The sequence below is a fragment of the Mytilus trossulus genome, chromosome 7, assembly GCF_036588685.1.
Source record: "Mytilus trossulus isolate FHL-02 chromosome 7, PNRI_Mtr1.1.1.hap1, whole genome shotgun sequence".
Lineage (NCBI taxonomy): Eukaryota > Metazoa > Mollusca > Bivalvia > Mytilida > Mytilidae > Mytilus > Mytilus trossulus.
Window position 1 is genome coordinate 83,852,679 of NC_086379.1, and position 8,992 is coordinate 83,861,670.

An 8,992-nucleotide genomic window follows, 5' to 3' on the forward strand; every position below is an offset into this window, starting at 1 on the left:
TCCTTAGTTTTTCGAAACATTCATAGTTTTGTAAACAGGAAATTTATAAAAAAAAAAAATACCACATTATTGATATTCAAGACTGGGATGAGGACACACTCGGTAAAATAACAAATGAGACAGTCTACTATTTTAGGGCCATGATAACATGTCTTTATTGATTGGGGTCACATGATCTCACATTAATCATGTAGTATCAGTCATCTAATATGCGATAAAATCGATGGAGTGGCGATTTCACTTGTTCCTCCTTATAACTCTGTTATAGCAGTTAATGTGTTAGGAACTCTTCTTTGTGAACGAAATCCGTATACATTAAACATGCAAAAGTGAATCCAAAAATTAAAACATAGAAATATGGGCAACAATAGTTTACCACTGTTCAATAGTTACGAGTCGATTAATCAAAAACCAATCCGGGAAACAAACTAAAAACAAAGATCTACAACAGAAACACTGAACTACAACAAAAGTAAATGCCAACAATAATAGAAACGGACTATCTGATAACAACTTCAAAATTCCTGGCTTGGTATAAGACATTTTAAGAACAAATGGTGTGTTGAATCCGGTTTAATTGCCAGCCAAACCTCCCACTAGTATAAATGCATGGCAAACCATCTACAATTTTATGGTTTACCAGGTTTGATATTATAACGATAAAATGACAAAACTATGTGATAGAAATACAACAAAAACAAACACAAGAACACTCATTTAGATTGTGATCAACGATTTGGGAGTAGATCTTTAGCATTCAAGTCATTTGACATTGGTTTGACACTATCGTTTATGATTACTTTTACCAAAAAAATACATCATTTCTTAAAATATTTTGATAAAAAGTAAATTCACAGAAATACTGAACTCAGAGGAAACTACAAAAGGAAAGTATATTTGATTTTGTGTGAAACCGAAAGAACTTTAAAAATGATTGAAACTGTTATAGGAGGACACATTTGCCTTGTTGCTAAAATTGGAAGTTCATAATTATGTATTATCAAACTTCCATGAAACACTGCGTTCTAACGGAATTTAAAATAAAGTCAGGATAAGGTATAGCTTTGTCATTACTGCCAACTTATTGAACTTTAAAGAAGCCATTGATGCTTAAATTGAATAATTTAACATAGAAATCATTTAGGACATTAAAAGAATGCTTTTTCGATCGTGATATATGTAGCTCTTAATAAAATAAACGACGTAGTTATTTTCTTAAACCTCGATTTTCGTGAGTGAAGAAGGGAGTTAATAAAGGCAACCGTAGTATACTGATGTTCAAAACTCATAAATCTAAAGAAAGAAAACAATCCAGGTAAATGTGCGAATTCCTATTTCCTTAATAAGACATTTCAAATAGTGATTTATACTGTGAAGAGACGATTAAGCATCCACAGCCTCTGGCTTTTTAAAAGTGTAAGAAAAAGAAAGGCAATTCAAACTCATAATTCAAAAATGTAATGACCACGACTAGAAATGAAAAAGACCACCAGGCAAACAATAGTACACAAAACACAACATAGAAAGCTAAAAGACTGAGCAACACGAACCCCACCACTGTAAATCAATGAATTTAAATGTGCGATACTGTAAGATGAATCAATTGACATATCATTTTTATTTTATGAAAATGAGAGAGAAAATGTATCAAGGTGACAATACCAAACCCCAGGTTCAAGGATAGGCCAATCAAAGATGACAATACAAAACTTCAGGTTCAATGATAGAGCCATTCAAATGGTGCATGTGAATGTTTTCGACATAGATGAATAATTTAAAATTAAAAGTATAGCAAAAATACAGTTGCGTTGATCTTCGTCATTACTGTTGGAACAGTCGGTCGCAGTTTTATCACATGACATGATTTTAAATTTGAGAATGATGTTGACATAGTCTGGTTTTAATTGACCCAGTAGTAAGGACATGATTTGTGAAAAAGTAAACGTTCAAAGAACGACGACGAAGGCCAAAAGACAATGGACGTCAAAAGTGAAAACGGGTTCATTGGGTTCTTAGACTGAATTCATAATAGGTCAATAAAAGTTCTGTCCAGATAGTAGTATGTCAAAGCTTCTATTGTTTGATTACAAAAAACCTGCTCAAACACCTAACACAATGTAACATGCAATCAACTGCTTTAACAATATGAAGAGTGGTATGCTTGTCAATGAGACAACTCTCCACAAGAAACAAAACGATAAAGACGATACAACTATAGGTCAATAAAGTAATCATATCTTATGTTCATATTTTAAACATAATAATTCCTATGCATAGCTGTATCTACTAGTATAGCAAAAGGTGACATATTTTGGTAGTATTGATATCAAATGAATGCTTGGGGACTTGGAATCACTTGGAACCCTGTAAATTGAGGGGAAATATTAAGTTGTTCAGATCAGAAGTACCTTATTATACTATCAAAACTTTTACGCTCTAATATGCAATTAAAAGTATGTTGAATTTTTCAGCACAAGTAATGATAAAGTATAGTCTGGACATGAAATAACTGGCACTTTACTTGAACTTAAGACATAGTAGCCATTATTGCTTGAAATTCCAAAATTTATCATAAAAAGCAACGAGGCTATGAATTACTGGTTTCCAACCTTTATAGAAAGAGAACATCAGGAGCTCAAACACATTAAACGAATGGAAAACAACTGTTATGTATTTTATTAACTTGGTACAGGCATTTCCTGACGCATAAAATAGTTAAACCTGTTTCTATAGCTAGCTGAATCCCACACTTGTACGCCAGTTGCATATAATTCCGTTATGATAGTGACATCAATATTTGAGCTTCCCAAACAGACATAATGGGTAAAAACGTAAAATATTGGGGTACAGCAGTTAACATTTAATCGTATTCGCTATAAAACAATTAAAACAATTAAGAAACACACCAATATATAGAAAAAGCACACAAGAAACAACATGAAACACAAGAACTCAAAATTCACCATAGCACAATAACACGATGGCGGGGTGTGTAGATATCAATCCACGTCTTTTTTATATAATCAAATATAGATAAACATCAAATGTTAACAATATGCAAGGACAAATAGGGGGACCTTAGCACATAATTAGGATGACAAACAACATCAGAACATAGAGTCTATATTTTGATTCTGCTGTTCATCTCTCGTATTAATAACTATAATTCCTTGTCTGCATTTGCCTATAATTTTGGTCCTTAATGGTTTTATCGGCTGTTTAATGTTTGTTTTTATGTTTTCGATTTTGACGGGCTTTTTTTTACTTCGACTTTCACTGAAGAAACACTAATTGTTAAAACGCGCATTATAAATATCAGTAATACCAATATAACTAATAATATTATTCGTTAATTAGTATTGAATTTACATTATTTTCTCTGTCTAACAATAAAGGAAAATCTCTGTGTCATATAAAATTGGGGGAAAAGAAAGGTAATTGATCAATTTCTAATCTTTTAAATATTTACAGTATAATTTGAATACAACTTTAAGTAATTATGAAAATTGTATATTGTATTTAATAGAAGATGAACAAATTATCCTTATGACCAGTTGAAGATTCATATTTTTAATTTTTGCACTGCTTAATGTCTGAATTAGATTTGCTTCAATGAGGAAGAACGCGTCTAAATAAACACACTAAATCCGTGTAAAAAAACTGGATGGTCTCTTTTTTACACGCCCTTATACACTAACTGGTATAAACAAATACACAATGTCATGTTTAGAAACAATAAAAAATCCAGATATAATTGACCTCACAAAATATGTCAAAGGTGTATTGGAAAAAAATGAACAGGTAAAAAAAAAAATAACGACGTGCTTTATTTGCATGTGATCAATTTTCCTTTTAATGCACTTTTCAATGTGAGAAACAGATATTCATTGATCTTGTACGTTATTTATTCATGTTTTAATTATACAAGGTGGTCTTAAGGTTAAAAAAAGAATACACGGCCCAGTTCACAATGATCATATACATTGCTTAAAGGGAGAATATTCTTGACTTAAGTTATAGAGTAAGCAATTGTCATTATATCGTGGAAACAACCAAGGTAAGTATCTTATTTTTTTAAGAAAAACATAAATATAATTTGCATATTTTTTAATTTGTTTTCGTTTTCTTGTTGTTAAAATTCTTTTGATGTGTATTAACTTTTGATGGCACTTGTTTACGACGGTTTTTTTTATTATATTTTCCTCGAACTCTTTGACAAAGTTTGTATAATCTTTTATAAGACCTTTTGTCAAGCAATCCAAAAGTCAGTTTATGAACATTTATAAGCATAGAAGAAGTATAAAGAATTTCATGTTTTAACGTGCCTTAGTCCGTAACATGTTGCATTGATATTTAGCAAATACTATTGCACCTCTTAGAGTCAATTCAGTACAAAATGTAGATTGAACCTGGTTTTATAGCGCTAAACCTCTCACTTGTTTGACAGTCGTATCAAAATCCGTTATATTTAAAACGATGCGTGAACAAAACAGACAGAATAAATAATATAGTCAAAATGTGAATTGAGTAACGGAGCACAATTTCTTACCTTGTATCGATACCAGGACTAAATTTTGTATATACACCAGACGCGCGTTTCGTCTACAAAAAAGTAGTTTACAAATCGTATTCGGCAAAACAGAACTAATATAACGCAATTTCTAGAATATAAAACGCACTCGTAGTGATATATGTTTTATAATTCTGATTTTTAATTAATTTATAAGGACGAATAATCTAAGTTTTTAAACCTTTATGTCTATTGATTGTCAAGATTTCATGACCATATCAATCATCAATGTCATATGTATAACGGTAAACGTTATAAACATAAAAACAAACTACATTGTGTGTTAAAGGTTAAGTGTGAAATGACATGGAATGTACAGTTAACAATAATAGTATTATAAAAGTAATATAACTATGTGTGAAATGACATGGAATGTACAGTTAACAATAATAGTATTATAAAAGTAATATAGCTATGTGTGAAATGACATGGAATGTACAGTTAACAATAATAGTATTATAAAAGTAATATAGCTATGTGTGAAATGACATGGAATGTACAGTTAACAATAATAGTATTATAAAAGTAATATAGCTATGTGTGAAATGACATGGAATGTACAGTTAACAATAATAGTATTATAAAAGTAATATAACTATGTGTGAAATGACATGGAATGTACAGTTAACAATAATAGTATTATAAAAGTAATATAGCTATGTGTGAAATGACATGGAATGTACAGTTAACAATAATAGTATTATAAAAGTAATATAACTATGTGTGAAATGACATGGAATGTACAGTTAACAATAATAGTATTATAAAAGTAATATAGCTATGTGTGAAATGCTTCACTTTTGACAATCTGGCACAACAAGGAGCAGGATAGGAAAATAAAAAAGAATGATTTAATTAAAAAATATATTTAAGAACCGTTCAATCATAGCTTGTATTCAAATTCATCTGAAATAATTTATTTGCAATTAAAACTTGTTATAAACTTATGATTACCCACTTAAATGAAACTTCATTTACAAGAATTTCAATAGTTCAAAGTTTATATTGATAACTTATTCTCTAAATGTGTTTCAAAATATGTGTATAATTTTTTAACAATTTTTGTTTGTCTGTAATTGCCATAATCATATCAATTTTCCTTTTGAACAGTAGAAGCAAAAATAAAGGGGTTTCATACAGCGAATATATTTTAAGTTTTAATAATGTTTAATTGGTTTTGACTGCATTTGCAATTCGAAAATATGACCGATGTTCAAGTCTTCCTAATGAGAATAGTTATCTGCAATTGATGAGTAGTTATGTGTGTTTCATTACTAAGAAATTATGACAAGTTGACTGTAGATTAATTGGCTTAATCTTAAATGTTCCTTTGGTACATATATAAGTCTTTGCGGGTTTATGTATTATATATAGCTTAACAAATTAAGGTAGTTTCAGAAAACGTCATTGGTACACTATTTCATAACATGTTTTTTATTATTATAAAGGAAACAAAAGACTAAAAATTATCATTATATCGGTACATGATATTAGTTTTTAAATACAAAATAAAGACAAACGTGTTATACCGATGTTCGATAGCCACATATTGAATTAACTGAAACGAATTCAGGTCACAATCAAAAACTGAGAGAAACGCACCAATAGTAAGAGGAAAAGCGCGTGACATCAGAGAGAAATGCTATACCCCAGTAAAAATGAAATCATTTAATATTGAAATGTAATATTAATTCAATTAATATTCTCCCTGAATACCTTATAACTATTATACCAGGAATACTTATTGTAAAGCTGTGCACTGGCGTACATCATTTCAATCCCGTTTAGTATATCAGGGCTCCCTTGTCATACATGTGACAAGGTTTAGATATCTATAAAACCAGGTTTGATACACAATTTTCTACATAAGGAAATAAATGTACCAAATCGTAACTATGACATTTGTTTCCATTCGTTTGATGTGTTTTTGATTTTGATTTTGCCCCCGGAGGTTGTTATGTTTGTCACTTTTACTTTTTGAAGCATGAAACATCACTTGTTTTAACCCTGTATGCTAACATTGCCTAGGTAAATTTTAAATAACGATTTTCTAATTTTCCTGTTATTATTTTTTTTACTTGACATAATTGCTGTTTAAAATAACTTGGTAAACAGCTTTACAATAAGTATCCCTGGTATATTAGCTATAAGGTATTCACGGAGAATACTTAATGAATTAATATTACATTTCAATATTAAATGATTTCATGTTTACTGGGGTATAGCATTTCTTTCTGATGATGGTTGTTTTCCCCTATTAATTAATTTATAAAGGCAACAGTAATATACCGCCGTTCAAAATTCATAAATCGATAGAGAAAAACAAATTCGTGTTACAAACTAAAACTGAGGGACACGTAACAAATATTAGAGAACAACGACACAAAAGACACAACATCGAAATGTAACACACACAGAAACGAACTTTTATGTAACAATGACCATTTTTCTGACTTGTTACAGGGCATTTAATGGAAAAATGGTTTTGTGACATGCCAAAAACCTCCCTCTTTAATGGCCATGTTAACTTTAATATTAAAATGACAACACAACATTACAATACAAATAAATTGGAGAACATGCAGCATGTTGGCCATCGACAGCTTTTGTTTTTAGTGTTCTGCATATCTACAGAATGTGATATACATGTAAACACACATAGTCATTTATTACCAGGTAAGTGTCTCGATATCATTAGTAACTTACATAATAACTGTTCAATCCGGAGTCCGTAAATAGTATCAAAGGTACCAGGCTAATGATTTGATACGCCAGACACGCGTTTTGTCCACTTAAGACTCATAAATGACGTCCAGATCAAAATATATAATACACAGTAGCATCGAGTCCGAAAATATAATGTAGGAGATTAAAAAAACTCAAAATCAGAGTGTAGGTCTATATAAAAGTAATTGTCCTTTTCTGTCAAAAACTTTTAAATTAGCTGATTCGCCACTGAGGAGAATAAGATAAATCTGAATATTCACTGAAAGACCAGTCAGGTTAATTTCGGCCTAACATTTTTTTTTTTTACTGTAACCACAATTAAATTAGGCTAGAGCGACGGCGTTCTTATAAATGTAACCAAGTTTATCTTTTGACGCTTTGTTTCCAATGGTTTACAGCCGCAAATAGTCATGTTTGTGATATCCACCTGCACGAGTACTGCTTAAAACTGTTCGAGACTTGAATCGTTCTTTACTTTCTTTTACTTTGTCCTTTGTTTACTAGTACTTGAAACTTTCATCCACTCGCATGAAACATATTGAAACGTCCTTCCAAACCATCGCAGTTCAGCGTGACCATCGCGCTTTCGAGTTTTACATATATAATTGGTTTCTCGAGATATATATGCATAGTTGAGTAAACATGATCGAATATTGGTGTTTGCTTAATATCTGTGCCAGATAACTCTTGCATATTAAATATTTGATCAGTGGGAATTGTTACTGCTTGTATTTGATTATCAATCTGTACCCAAAAATTAAAAAGACTAAGATATGTTTACCACTTTAATATACAAATGAAGGTTATGCATCAAAATTAAACATAACAACAACAGTAGAACCCTGTAAAATGTTAATATTCATTTCTACATTTAGACAAGTGTATATTCCTTTCACAATCATTTAGTGACAAAAAGTAAAATCACAAAACTACTGAACATCGAGGAATCAAAAACGGAAAATCCGTAATCAAATGGCAAAATCAAAATATTAAACACATCAAACGAATGGTTAACAACTGTCACATTCCTGACTTGGGACAGGTATTTTCGTATGTAGAAAATGGTGGATAAAACCTGGTTTTATACTTAGCAAAACCTCTCACTGGTATGATATAAAGTTGAGAATGGAAATGGGGAATGTGTCAAAGAGACAACAACCCGACCAAATAAAAAATAACAGCAGAAGGTCACCAACAGGTCTTCAATGTAGCGAGAAATTCCCGTGTCGTATAAAATTATATATTATTGACAACGATGTGTGAACAAGACAAATAGACATATGAGGATGGAGAGTTGTCTCATTGGCATTCGTAACACATCTTCTTATATTTATATAATACTTGTAGATAAAAATGGTAAAAATAGGTGTGAAGCAGTCAACAGTGTGTTCTCTTAATCACTAAAACAACACACAGAAATATAAACAAACATTTACTATGACATAATAACACAATGACTGGATGTGTAAGTTTAGAGCCACGTCATATGCAAGAAAGAAACACATAAAGTTGTATACACGGGCAAAGAACATAAGCAAAAACGATATTTTTTAATGAATTGACGAGACGTTCTTTGTCCTATTCTTGGTTTATCAAATTTCTGTTCAGACAATAGTCACGTTTTACAGAGTCTGAGTCCTTGCTTTATGCTCCTGAATACAAAATAAGTTAGGAAATGTATATCCAATATGCACA